The sequence below is a fragment of the Diabrotica undecimpunctata genome, chromosome 3 (genome assembly GCF_040954645.1).
Source record: "Diabrotica undecimpunctata isolate CICGRU chromosome 3, icDiaUnde3, whole genome shotgun sequence".
Classification (NCBI taxonomy): Eukaryota; Metazoa; Arthropoda; class Insecta; order Coleoptera; family Chrysomelidae; genus Diabrotica; species Diabrotica undecimpunctata.
Window position 1 is genome coordinate 72,761,728 of NC_092805.1, and position 15,769 is coordinate 72,777,496.

The 15,769-nt window shown below is 34.4% G+C and overlaps 1 protein-coding gene across 1 annotated transcript in view; it reads right to left on the bottom strand.

Annotated features, from left to right (window-relative positions):
* Positions 1 to 15,769, bottom strand: part of sff (BRSK family serine/threonine-protein kinase sugar-free frosting) — a 649,872-nt gene that overhangs the window by 279,142 nt on the left and 354,961 nt on the right. The gene's annotated exons all lie outside the window — the stretch shown is intronic.

A 15,769-nucleotide genomic window follows, 5' to 3' on the forward strand; every position in this document is an offset into this window, starting at 1 on the left:
GGAATATATTTCTGGCAGAACTTAGCAGAAATGGCATCACCCCTTACTTGACTTTACAAAATTTCGCTTTAAAACTCGATCGCCAATAAAGAATCGCATGTTTCGTTTCCTTAAATTATACTGACTCTGATTTCTAAGGTAAGAATCTTTCAACTTCTTCCTAATGTTAGCGAAGATTGGAGGTAAATTTTGGAGATCATCCATACGATTAAGTTTCTCCGAAACTTGAGGAAGGGTTGTTGAGTTCTCAGAAATTAATCCAAAATAATCACCTGACAAAGGAACATGCCTACCAAAATTAACATAAGCTGGAGAACATTAGGTAACTTCATGAACAGAAGTTCGAATGGCTTGAGCGACTGAATGAATATACTGATCCCAAGCTCTATGATCAGTGTAGGTATAAGATCGAAGAGCAGTAACAATGCTGCGATTTACCCGTTCAGTATGATTAGCTTGCGGATGATAAGATGCATTATGGAAAATCTTTTGGACCTTATATTTATTCAAAAGATCTTTAAAGGCTTTTGAAATGAATTGTGGACCATTGTCACACGAAACTATTTGCGGAGTACCAAAAAGCAAGAAAACTTGTTCCTCTAAGAACTTAAAAAATGGCTGGAGTTGTAGCCTTTCGAAGAAGACAAACTAAAGAAAATTTGGTGAAGTAATCTACAACAACCAAACAATACGTATTACCTGAATAACTAGGTGGATATGGTCCAATAAGATCTAACGATATCATTTGCCAAAGAAAATTAATGTTCCTATATGAACCCATTAATCCAGCTTGAGATAGGCCTGCATGTTGCACAAACTCTACATCTCGAAATGTATTTCTTAACTGAGTTGCGCAAACCAGGGCAGTAATATAGCTCAGCTATCTTACTAAAAGTTTTGTAGAAACCAAAGTGACCTGATGTCACATCATCGTGAAAGGTTTTCAACACTTCATCCCTATTAGCTGTTGGGACTACTATTTTCCAATCAGATATATTCGATAAAGATTTGACAGGACTGATAACGTGTTTATAAAGGATATTATTTTCCACCTTGAAATCAGGATATCTACTAGGTTCTTGGGTGACATTATGAATCATTTTTCGATGCCAATTATCTGGAAATAAAGTGGACAGATCTAAAAGATTGATATCGAATGTTCGTGACAACACGTCTGCAACCACAACACCATTGGCTTTGCGATGCACAATACTATAATCAAAAACAGAAAGCCTACAAATCCAACGGGTCAAACGCTGTGACGGATTTTTCATAGAATGTAACCATAATAAAGAACTATGATCTGTGATGATGTAAACTTACGACCTTCAAGATAGTATAGAAAAGCATCAAGACCATGAATAATTGCAAGAAGTTCTCTTTCTGTGGTGGAATAATTTTTCTGTGCTTTATTAAGCTTTTTGCTGGTATAAGCTATTGGGTGTTCCGAACCATCCTTTATCTGAAATAGTACACCACCTAAAGCAGTGTTGGAACAATCTGTCATTAGGTAAAAATGCTCTTTAAAATTCGGAGACGTCATGACAGGAGCACTAGTAAGAGCTTCTTTTATACGCCGGAAAGCATCATCGGCTTTTGAAGTCCATGTAATAGTTTGGCCTTTTTTTCTATTTTTAAGCAAATCTGTAAGGGGGGACAACAAAGTAGAATAAGACGGAACAAACCGACGATAATATCCACACATTCCCAATATCCTACGGACTTGGGTGGTAGTCTTAGGTATAGGAAAGTCCTTAATGGCTGTAACTTTATCAGGATCTGTCCTTAAACCTTTATCTATCGACTACATATCCTAAAAATTTAAGACTAGGACTACAAAACTGACACTTATCTAAATTAATAGTCAAGTTAGCCTCTTTGAGACGTAAAAACAACTTATCTAAAATTTCCATATGAAGTGAAAAATCAGGAGTGACAACCAAAATGTCATCCAAATAATAAAAAACATAGGGCTCTAATTGAGGACCAATGACTAAATCCATCAAACGATACATTGTCTGAGGAGCTGAAACAAGACCGAAAGGCATAGTGACAAACTGGAATAATCCTTTTCCACTGACTGCAAAAGCTGTATACTTTTTTACTTTCCTCACTTAAAGGTATTTGAAGAAAAGCTTTAGATAGGTCGATAGAAGAAATGTACTTGGCATTCTGAAGTTTACTTAAAATGACATCTATTCGGGGAATAGGATAAGCATCCCGATTTGAAGTAATACTATTCAACTTTCGACCATCGAAACAGACCCTAAAAGATCCATCTTTTTTCTTTGTTAACCACAATGGACTACAGTAAGAAGACGTGGAAGGTTCAATGATTTTCAACTCTAACATGGAATCGATTTCCTTTTCCAAGTCAACTTACCATGCCTGAGGAATAGGATACTGATATTGTCGAAAAGGTGTGGTATCTCCCACCTCGAAAGTATGAGATATTAAGGAGGTACGACCTAACTTGTCTTTTGATGAAAGGGATACAAATTTAGAGATCATATTCTCTAATTGTCTTTGTTCGAGACTAGATAAACTCGAAAAGTCCTGAATAGTACTAAGTACTGACAGATTAAATTGGGAAATAGAAAAAGAAAAATTAGAACAATTTAGTGTGCTATTAAAAGCATTTAAGAAATCAATACCTAAAATTATAGAATTCTGAACTAAAGGAATAATATAGAATGTAATTTGCTTACACGAATCTGCTACTGTGATTTCAGTTTCAAATTTGCCTGTAATAGACTGAACTGTACCATCTGCAGTAGATACTTGCAGAGAAGAAATGGGCATAATAAAAATCTCAGCATTTTTCAGTAAAGCTAATGAATGTGAACCTATCACAGAAATGTTTGAGCCACTATCTAAAAGAGCTAAATAAGATTGTCCTAAAATCTTAAAAGGAAGATAAGGTCTATTATCATTATGTTTCTTCACTAATAATGAATTTAAATCAAAACAATCATTATCTGATTGGTCAAAAATTTTAAATCTTATTATCTCTACCAACACAATCAGAGGATGCAATAGGCAAACAAGAAGAATCAGAAATATAAGAATCCTCCTGACCTGTGCTAGACTCTGGTATACATACTGGAACTACTACACTACTACTATCACGTTTAACACTTAAATTTGGGGAAGAAAATCTATGCGAATCAAATGCTTTAGATTGGGAAGTTACTTTTTTGAGTGATCTTGTGTGGTGTGTGTTGGTTTTTTTCGTGTAAACCCCTTTTCCTTTTCGACTGGAAGATGGGTTTGAATGGTTGGGCGTGGTTGGAACAGTGGCTGTGTTTGATGGATCGGTTTGGTTCCCTGATGGGGGTGTGGACGGAGAAACGCTCAGGGAACGGACCTCCGATCGTTCGTTTCCCGAACACTTAAAACAATTACGTTTGAGAGTATTTTCTTTACCACAACCATGGCAGAAAATACGGGTACGAAGGATACCGCAATCATAAAAAGTATGACCAGACTCACGACAATTCCAACAAACTGCAGAACTCAATGAGGAAATATTACGTTCATGGACTTTGGATTGCCAAGAACGGTGTTTGGAAGTATCTAGGTGACGTGAAGAATTAAAAGAAGAGGGTCGAGAAGTAGAAGGAAGGTGAGAAGACCAAGATAAAGTTTCTTCTAAACATTTACACTTTTCCGTAATATCAGCTATACTAGTGATCTCTACAAGAGCCAACTGCTGATGATAAAATGGCAATAGACATTTCAGGATGATCTTAATCTTTGCAGAATCTGTCAGAGGTGTTTCAAGGCGACTACACATACCTAAAATATTATTAATGAACATCGTAACAGACTCGTGTGGCTTCTGTTAACGATTTTTAATTTGATCTAAAAGGTCGTCTTGAAAAGAATAAGGTAGAAAATCAGACTTAAGTTTCTGAGCTAGATCAGACCAATTTGAAAAATTATTGCGGTTATTCATAAACCACGTAAAAGCTGCACCTGAAAATAATTCTGTAGACACTGCGAAGAGATCATCTTCACTCACTCCTCTCGATACACGAAGACATTCCACTCGATCCAAGGAGCAAATAACCTGGTCATAATGACCTTCACCAGAAAATGTAATGCCCCATTTATGAACCTGAAGAGGTTTGGGTTATAGAAATGCATTTTCCGCTTGGACAGAAGAGATTGGAGTTGATGTTGCTATTGGACTCACTCGAGAATCAAGTTCGCCCTCTAGACTTAAGATTCGGACAGAAACACAGCGTTGGAAGATTTGTTGTGCCTCATCTAAACAAGATAATAAGTGAACACGACCTGAGATGTGAGCTAGGCGTGATATTAGCCTGGAATATAGGCTATCTTGGACAGTCCCTCTAAAATCGGCTATCCTTTTCGCCAGATCATCCACAGTCTCTTCAATCTCCTGTTGTTGGACCTCAAAAGGGATATTTGAGGCGGAAATCTGTCGAAAACTCCTGTTTCCTTCTTCCTGCCTTAAAGCTCCACGCAATATTTTGCGTTTCAAATTAACATTGGAAGACTCATCAATATTGATGTCCCTAATCCTTAACTCGTAATCCAATTCCTTCACTAACAAATGTTCTACCTTAAATGCAGACATTATGAAAACAAAAAAATAGATGACTAGATAGGATAGACAAAAGAAATAATGTACTAACACACCACAAAGTCAATCGAAGAATAATCTAAAGTTTTCAAAAAAAAAATATGAATATATATGTACCAACACACCACAAAATCAATCAAGGAACTAAAGTTATCCAAGAAAATATATATATATATATATATATATATATATATATATATATATATATATATATATATATATAATTAAGTGTTTAAAAAGAAGTAAAGTTAAGTAAAATATTTAAAGTTGAATCCCTAAAGTAACATACAATGGTTTCAACAAATATTTGGTCAACCTGCAGTTAAATACCAAAAATACACCAAGATTGGCTAATATATAAATAAAGAATAGCAATATCTAAATTATTAAATTGTTATCACACAAAAATAGCAAATAATTAGCTAACTGTACACAATGATATCAAAATAGGTGAGGGTTTAAATATGAATGTAACTACGCCCCACCTGTCTGCTTCCATGCATCAGTAAGCTGTATGAAAGGATGCTGCGAGTACACATAGACGACATGATTGAGAGGTCAGGTGGTTTATCAAGGAGGCAATTTGGTTTTTGTAAAGGGAAAAGCACGATTGATGTAATCATGAGTGTACTCGAAGCATTGCGCAACGGAGGGGATGAACATCGCTGGGCGGCTCTGCTGTTGTTTGATGTTAGGAATGCATTTAATACGTTGCAGTGGAACGAGGTAATGAAGGCAATGGAGGAGAGAGAATGTCCTGGTTACCTGATGAATGTGGTGGCGGAGTATCTGTCCGAGAGAAGGATTATGGTGGAAAAGGGCACGATCGTGGACGTGACGGCCGGGGTACCCCAGGGATCTGTCTTGGGCCCGACGCTATGGAATCTGGCATATGACATGGACGATATATACTGTGGATACTCGGACACTGTGACACATACGATGTTAGATTGCAGCAGATGGATAGTGGAAAGGAACAGAATGGAGAGAGAGACAGGTGTGAATTTTGTTACAGTGAGAGAAATGATTGAGAGAATGATTGAAAATAAATTAGTTTGGACTAACATACACAGCTATATCCGTGCAGTGATCAAGAAAAAGGAAGAGGAAAAAAGACTGCCAAACCAACGCTAAAGGTAAGAGTGAATGATGCTGAAAGGTGAAGCTATAAAAGTGGGTCACACTGTATGAGTTGGAATGCTTGAGTCAGACTGTGGGGAAGGAGCAAATGCCCATCTGGAAATAATGCCGAACTAGGAGCGATGAGTGTCTTCTACGCGCTACCTGGAATGAGACAGGGAACCTCTTTGCTGATGAATAGAGTGTGGATGTGTATAAATGGAGAATGAATGAATAAAGGTATTGATTCGGAAGTGATGCCGGCCTTACAGCAGCCATTCCGCTTCCGGATCGCTGGATGACAGAGGAGGGTCTGGTTTAGCAGGTAGGCGTTCGACGTAGACTCGGCGACGAGAGGGTTTAAGTATCTCGGGAACTATCGCCGGGAGTACGAAGAACGAATCCTGCACTAAAGTTAGTCAGGCGGTGTCCTGGACTGAGATGTCTAATGAAGATTCCAGACCCCCCCTCTATAAAGACGAAAAAAAAAGGCTTCGCTGGTTAAGTCTGATACCTTTTCAAAAGGAAGGGCTTTAATTGAAAAAGACACAAAAAGACAAATATAACATTTAGTTATTTGTGAACCACGACCACGTTTTGTCTTCTTTGGAAAAGGACCTGCATAATCCGTTCCGGTTACATAAAATGGAGGATTTACTTCTACTCTATCTTTTGGTAAAACTCATATAATTTGCTCCAAAGGAATAGGTTTGCATCGGAAACATCTCACACAATTGAGATACACTTTCCGTGCTAAGTTTCGTCCTCCCAATACCCAAAAATTCTCTCTGATAGTACTTAACAATTGCTGCGGGCCACAATGCAGCAACCTATTATGTTCCATTTCAAATAACAATATGGTAAAGCTGTGTTTAGCACTTCGAGGATGTTTTTTTGAATAAGGTAGGTTTTCCAAGTTTAATCTACCCCCCACCCTGAGACATCCTGCTTTATCCACGAAAGGATTCAAATTAAGAAGACTTTTCTTCCAGGGTTTTCCAGTTTCCAGTGCCATCATATCTGCTCCAAAAATTTCTTTTTGTGATACCAATACCAACGCATCCATAGCGTGCTCCAGTTCCAAAGGAGATAGTAAACTGGTTACATCAAAATTTCTTGATCTGATCTTTTTAACATATCTAAAACTATATGCCACAGCTCTCCTTAACCTATTTAAACAACTGAATTTTTCAAAATGAAATAGTTTTGGGTTTTCTTCAGTAGCTATGTGCGAAACTACTGCATACCTCAAGTCTGGTAATTCCAATTGTGCCTCATGGCCCAAATTTGGCCACTCTGACTCTTCCAATTTCAAGCATTTAGACCCAATCCACCAATATTGTAAACCAATAATCTTCGATGGTAACCCGCCCCTAGATAGAAGATCTGCTGGATTGTGCTCTGATCTGACATGTCTAAATTCACCACATTTAGCAATGGCCTTAATTTGACTAACCCTGTTTGCGACAAAAACTTGTAATTTACAAACAACAGTTTTAAGCCATCCCAATACCACTGTAGAATCTGTCCAATAAAAAATATTATTAATTTTGACTGTAAGAGATGCTTGAACTACTGCAACTAATTTAACCAATACCAATACAGCACAGAGTCTCGGAATTGTTTATGCCTTCAATTGAGCTACTCTCACTTTAGAGCATAACAAATTCAGTGTTACCAATCCCTCATGGTCTATACTTCTAAGGTAAACACAAGCTCCATATGCCAATTTTGAAGCGTCTGCAAACCCATGAATGTCCACTGTTATAGCATTCTTGCAAACCACATGTCTTTTAATTCGTAGACTATTTAAATTTAAGAACTCTGCCCTCTTTCCAAATGGTAAGGCAATGACTCATCCCAGTGAAGTTTTTGAACCCTAAGGGATCAAAAATCCTTGAAACTTCTGATAATATGGATCGTTTGGTATGCCTATTATCTTTAGCGGAAAAATCTATTGCAAACATCAATGTGTCTTCTTTAAATGCCCACATCAACCCCAGTGTCTTGTTTTTATCCTTTTCTCCAATCTGAACAGAACTAGAAACATCTTCTGATTTTGCCAATGCGAGTTACACCTCTTTACTGTTTGTTATCCATTTTCTCAACTCCATACCTTCACATTGTAAAACTTGATCTACTTCCTTGCACAAGCTTATTGCTTCCTCTGCTGATTCAGCACCAGTGTGTAGGTCATCTAGGTAGAAATCTTTTAAAATTGTTTGAGAAACTTCAGGTCTGTTCTCTGCACACTAAACTCCTAACTCCTTCAAACATCTTATTGCCAAGTAAGGTGCTGACTTTGTTCCTGTGACTGTGTTGAGTGTATACTCCTTTAAGTCTGCATCAGGTGATGCTCTCCAAATTATTTTTGGTAAGGGCCGTTGCTCAGGAACAACCCAAATCATCCTGTACATCTCCACCAACTGCCACATAGTGCTGTCTAAATCGTAACAATATAGAAACCAAATCTTCTTGTACTTTTGGTCCATTATATTGCAAATTATTGAAAGATACACCTGTATCTGTAGTGGCTGAACCATTAAATACCACTCTTAACCGTATAGTCTCACCATTTTCATTAATCACCCCATGATGTGGAAAGTAATATGAAATAATATCCAACGAACCATCTGATAATGGCATATGACCCATGTCAATATAGTCTTGCATGAACTTGATATACAATTCTTGTAACTTTTCATTTTTTTGTTCCAATTTATAAAATCTATTTAATGCTGATTGCCTAGATTGACCCAGTGCTGTTAATAATTTTTTCAGTTGAATATGAACTACAAATTTTCCATCAGGAGCCCTCTTTGTCGTTTGTTGAAAGATTTGCTCGCATTCTATATCTTCCTGTGAAAACACCTCTTGTCCATCTGGTACCTCTTCTATTTGCCAAAACTTTTCCAACTGCTGACTGATGTCTAATACACTAAGATTACAATTAGTAATATTAGATGTGTTTCCAATAAAACTCATTTTTCCATGACCAACCAGCCCAACTTTGTCTTCTGAAGCAAGGGAAGATTTGGACCCAACCGAATTTGTCCAACACAGAATAATTCATAAAATATATCCACTCCTAAGAGAAGATCAATCTTTCCAGGTTTATGAAATCCTGGATCTGCCAATCTTAGGTGTTTCGGAATATTCAACCTTGTTGTAGGTATATTCTGACTAGGGATTACTCCAGTAATTTGTGGAACTATTAAGAAGGATACAGTTTTCCTAAATCCCACCCCAATTGATTCAACTGTACCATTGCATCTATATTTGACTTGTGCGACCTTGCTTCCAACTCCTGCTAAAGTAAGATCTACTGACTTCCTAGGCAAGTTTAACCGCTGTACTACTTTTTCACTTATTAAATTGGGTTGGGTCCCAGAATCTAACAGTGCTCTGCATGTGCAAGCTTTTCCATTCCCATCAATTATTTGAACTAATGCAGTTGATAACAATACCTCTTCAGGAACCGCAGCTCCATTTTCTAACCAGACAGAATTGACACTAAATGACATACCATTTGATGGTCCAGCTAATGATTGATTGCCATTATTAACAGAGGCAGTGGCACTTTCTTCGCAGACCTGTATCGCAGAAAGCTGACCAATATCTTCCTGATAACCTACTCAACTGACCTCATTATCTGCACCTCCACTAGCGTAATGCAGCAGTGTGTTATGTATCCGTCCATATTTTCTGCAGCTTCCGGTTGACAATTTTTACTAACATGATTAGTTTTTTGCAAACCATTTAAACATAAACCAAATTTTTGTGCTTGTTTATATCTACCATAAGTGTTGAATTTCAAAAAACTAGAACAGTTATAAATAAAATGTTTCTCTTTACAATAGAAACAAAAAGAAGTTGTTTCTACTGCCACTAATGTTTTATTTGATTTACTTTTCCAATTGGGTTGAAAATGTTTCCCTTTACTATCAACTCTTTTCTTTTCTTTTCTCATCCTCTCAATATTTTTTAAGTTATCTATTCTATTTCTTAAAAAATCTTTAAACTGATCTAGAGTTGCTAACTCTTTTTTAGGTCTAATTTCTTCTCATTTACTGAATGATAATTGATCTTTTGATCTGATTGAAGTTTTTTGACATTAAATGTACCAAGAACGGATCCCATGAATTTGACTCAACATTAAGTTTTTCCAATGCAAACAAACTTTCAATTATTATATCTAACATATCCTGTAAATCTGTCGCAGATTCTTTTCACAGTGACCGAAATACTAAGAATGAATCTATATGAAACCCAACTAATAAAGGTTTATCATCATAACGATCACATAACAGTTGCCAAACAACGGCATAATTTTCCGCGGTCATTTTACGCATTTTTACCATTTTTTCAGGATCCCCCTGTAATGCTCGTTTTAAGAAATGAAACTTTTCAATACTTGAGATTGCATCATTATTATGTACCAATGATTCATACGTTTCTTTAAACTCGATCCACATATCTATATTCCCATTATACGTGGGGATAGGTATACTCCATTCGCTTAGCTCGGGCATATTTTGACAGATTCATTGCCGGAAACCTACAACATAACAATTCCTACTTCTCAGTATTAATAGTTCAAGTATACTACTATTGCAGACATTCTTTGAAAAAAGAAGAATTATTCTAAATAGTGGAAGTGTATACTAAACCCATAACATTTTGGGTAGTATATATTTAAACGATATATTTTAGTTGTTATAGTTTAACATAACTATTTATTATATATGGTGCAAATAAATAAATATTGATTATCGGTAATTTATAAAGCTCTATTTTGTATACTATTATTACTATTACTATTGGCTATAAGTACGTGTGCTTGGTTGTATAGTAATTTCCAGCCACTTCGAGTACGTCAAAAAGTAACTAACTTCGCAAAAAAAAATTACTAAATTCACTAGACAGTTCGGACTGGAGATAGCGTACCGAGTATATAGCCGGCAGCCTTGGTTTTGCTTGAAGCGCGAATCCCCCATGATTGCTATGATTACTAGAACTAGAGGCAACCTGAGATCCTCCTATGTCTACCAAATGACTTTGACTTTCTTGTAGCATATTTTTTGCTAATGAAATCACTCTATAAAAAGAATTTTCGAACTTTCAACAGAAGCATTCCTTATAAATTCTTCATCTGAGGCCATATTATCTATCTCATTTTGAACTTCTTCAAATTTATCTAATAATGCTACTGCCCGATCTAACCGACTTTCCAATTCAATTAAAAGACTATTATCCAGTCTACATTTATTTAAAAAAGTCTCAAAGGTTGTTAATAGACCCTTAATCGTGCCACGTGATCTATTTAACTCTTTTTCACGACCTTCCGCCATGATTATTAAATAGAAATATTTATATAGTACCAATAATTCACCAATGCCAATATTTAACCCAACAGTTACAATTAAATAACTTCAATAATGCCAACAAGATGAAAATTACGAATGCTAATACTGTCAATAATAATTAACCCAATAAATACACAGTAAATAGCTTGAAATCCTTGTATATTTTCAATAAGATGAAAATTACGTACGCCAATGATAATCAAACCAATAAATACAAAGTAAATAACTTAAAATCTTTGTATATTTGCCAATAACTAACCAATATCAATATTTAACCCAAATTATATTCAATACTGCCAATAAAATGAAATTGCGTACGCCAATGACAATTAAACGAATAAATACAAAGTAAATAACGTGAAATCTTTATATTTTTGCCAATAATTAATCAACACAGTATTTATACTATGTAATCAATATCAATATTTAACCCGATAATTATATTAAATACTGCCAATAAAATGAAAATTACGAATGACAACCCTGCCAATAATCATTAAACAAATACATACAAACTAAATATTGTTTATTTCAAGTACTCTTCATAACACAAATTAAAGAAATTCTAGATAGTAAATAGGAATGTGTTTAAAAAGGAACAGACTCACCAGAATAATCAATTTTCTAACGTTTTAAACCAAAATGTCCATAAACAGCTACCGCCACGCCGCGCCGGTTCGATCATTTGATCGATAAATGTAATGTATTTATTTGCACTAATCTAGCTCTAAGGACCACATGTTTCCGTTAAGAATTTCTAACTTTTTCTTTACGGGTTTTTTTTGCCAACATTAATATCACCAACTGATATTTCCAACTTTTTTATTAAAAAACTAAAACAAATTTACAATGCTATGTATTCCACCATTCTAACCTCTCTTCTTACTACAACCTTACTCCCCTTGTACATTGCCTACATGGGCGAGTCCATTAGTCTTACGGGTTGCAACTACACACTGTTGCCAGACTGACCTAAAAACCCTTGGTTATACAAAATTAAAAGTACTAAACAAATTAAACTCAACAATCTTCCAGGTTGAACCACGTAGATTATCATTGCGCCGAGCTTTCGACATCCTCTTCGATGTCTTCTTCAGGGTATCCGGAGTCTTAGTCTCCCTAGCCCCTAGACACTACTACACTAATCACTGACCAATGCATTCAGAAACTCAAGTAGAAATAAAAAGACATATCTCTCCAGCTCAAAGACTCGTAATATCAAATGCTTGCCCTACGGTTCCAAACACGTTAATTGAACAGGAACTACATAAAATTGGTATAAACTTTGTCTCAAAATTGACTTTCCTAAGAGTAGGTATGCCGGACAACCAATATAGCCATGTCTTGAGTTTTATAAGGCAAATATTTATCACACCTTTAGAAATTTTTCCTGGTTCTTTTATCATCTCTTATGACAACACCAATTACCGATTGTACTTTTCTATAGAAGGATTTAATTGTACAAAATGCAAGACCATCAGGAAGTTGAATGTTCTGACCAAGAAAATGTCAATACTTTTCGCGAAGAACATTTACTTTCTCCAAAGTCAATTAAAGAATGTAAGAATACAAAATAGAAAGAGATCACCACCATTTGTACTAAACTATAATGAAATATGTGACTTTGAGAAAACACTATATGCCAAACATCCCGAAAAATTTTTAAAAGATTACTCGAATGAGACTGCCTAGCTAATTGAGTTATTTAATTTTGTTCAAGTTTATGCCCACAATTCAAAATTAAAAAATAAAATATCCAGATTAAAAAAAAAACTAGACACCTACAATATCTCTTCCACAGAAGTGACAGATGAACATTTATCTCAGGCAGAATTCTAACATGTCAAATTCCTGTATTTTACAGTGGAATTTTAATGGGTGTTATACCTATTTAGAACAGTTAAAACCACTAATCTGGAAGAAGTAGCAGTGAGTATTACATACCAAAAACATATTAATATATGCACCATTTATTTACGTCATCCTAACGAGCTAGACCTACAAGAACTGAATAACGTTCTTGATCAAATTTCACACCCAAAAACAATTTTAGGGGATACGAACTGTCATTATCCTGCATGGAGAAGCCTTAAAACAGACAAATAAAAATGTTCCAATTATTAGAAAAAGGAGCGACTTTTATTTGGATACCTTCACATACAGTTAGTTATCTACGGAAGTGAAAAAGGATCATAACATCCTGGTTAAAATCCATTGTTCTAATACATGCCAAAATCATTGGGAAAAATTAAGTACAAAATTAAATGTAATTTGTTCAAAAATAAACGATGTCCTGGAAAATCCTTCAAACAGAAGAAACCAAGTTATTATTAACCGTCTAAGAATTGGCCATATTTCCGTAACGCACAAATACTTAATAACAAAAGAACCACTTCCAATCTGCTCCAGCTGCTCTGATCCAGTGACCATTAAACATATCATGCTTGGTTGTCCTGAATTCATGAAAGAAAGAAGTTCCCACTGAATCAAAAATGATAATCTCAAAACAGTTCTCATCAAAAAAAAAATTCAACAGTGTTAACCTATTTAAAATCCATCAAGTTATACAATTCTATTTAGTGTAATATTTCTCGTGTTTGTTATATCCACTAATAACCCTGCGCAGTTGATGTGGTTTTGTGTTACTAAACTTGTATAAATAAAAAAAACTACTAGGTACAGCAAAACTAAAAAAGCAAAAAATAAATTCCACGAAAGTGTTCAGAATGAAAGCAAACTAGTGTATCTTAGTGCAATCTTTACTGTTATAAAAAAAGCAAGAACTAGTATTTTTACAAAAAACAGTAAATTTAAAAACAATAGTAGTGATAATGACTCAGAGAAGTAGGAGAAAAAGAATAATATAAGCATATAAGAAAAATCCTGAAATAATAAAGAGTATCGCAAAAGTATTAAAACAAAGAAAATATGGACAAACTGATGGAATTAGTGAGCAAAATAAGAGCGAAATTAAAAGATACTAACACGAATATAAAAGAAATAAAAATAAAATAACGAAACTACTACTATATAAATATTAAATACGAAAAAGTGGTAAAACAGAATTCAGAAATACGGAAGTAAATGGAAGTTTCTTAACAAATAATTAATACAATAGATAAGCAGAAAATAGAGATAAATATTAATAACAGAATTTAAAATGAATCAAGATAAACCGAAGAATCAAAGAAAGCAATAACAAAAGTTTTAAATGATTAATTAAATGTTGAAATGTTAAACTTAGCCGGGCTCTTAAACTGTAAGATATTAATGATAGTCAAGAAAAGGAGATATTCTGCAATATAAACCAAAATTAAAAAGTGTAAAAAATAATAAAATGTTGATATATCACGATATGAGTAAATAAAAAAAGGAAAATACGGAGGTATTTTTAGACACAGTGAAATACAGAAAAAGGCCTATGAGGAAAATCAAAATGAAAAGAAGTCAACATTGGTTCAAGAAGAAACCATTTAAAGGAATAGTTTAAGAATGGAACAAAAAAGAGTAAAAGATAAAAAATTTAAAAATCGAAAAACTACTCAAGTTTTCAACACTACAACTGAAATCAAATATAAAATATCAAATGGAAACATCAGATAAACTTGCAATATAGAAACTTAAAACGGGATGCTCTATTAAGTAGAAATGAAGGAATTAATATTAGAGACCATAAAAATACAAAACTGATTTTGTATTTTTCTGATTTCCACAACCACAAAGCTTAAAATATTATCCCGAAAACGTATGAGATGTATTATACACGTATACTGAGATAAATATGGGAAAATATAAAGCTGGTTATATATACGCATATACAAAAAAAACCTTGAAATCTATTGATATCTATGCTAGTGAAATTGAAACTTGAATTATAAAAAAGGCAGACAAAGAAGAACGACGACAAGGAAAACTTTTAGGATCTATTTATTTTAATGTCAAAGGTGTTCAAAAATGTTTTTTATTTACTTTTTGATCATAATAGAACCTATTTTGTTTCCTCTCCAATTTTTTGGCAATATGTCTTGATCGACGCTATGGCATCTGAGATAATTCTTTGGCTATACCCTGGCGGCATAGTGAAGTGTAATTTGGTATTGATAAAATTTTACGTTTTGAGAAAACTCTTGTGGAATGATTTTAATAATTATATCATTGATTATCAGCGCTATCTCAGTCTCCAGTATATTTAGATAAATTTCACCATTAAGTCACGAAAATTTGCATTAAAAATTCTGACCGCTTAATGTTAATACCGATTGGCTTCATCATAAATAACGATCATTTTACATTTTGCTTCTAAGTTAGTATGTTGTGCCATTTTTTAAAGTAACAAAAAACAAAATTTCTTGAAATAGCAACAAAACCGTAGTTATTATTAATAGTTATTTTCGCTTTTCATTTGCTAAAATCCGTTAAACTGATATACAAGGAAAATCATATTAAGTTGTCTCTGAAGAGGTATGAAGCAAAGTTTGAAACTAGGATGCCATAATATACAATGATTTTCTTAAAAATCTATGTCAAATTGCTTTGTTTATTTGCTAAAACTAAATAAGTTAATATTGGGGAACTTATTCTAGAGCAGGCCATATGTTTGAAAGTGTAATACCTATTAAGTAACAGAATAGTGTAACCTAAGGATACATTCAAAGTAAAAATATTTCAAAGC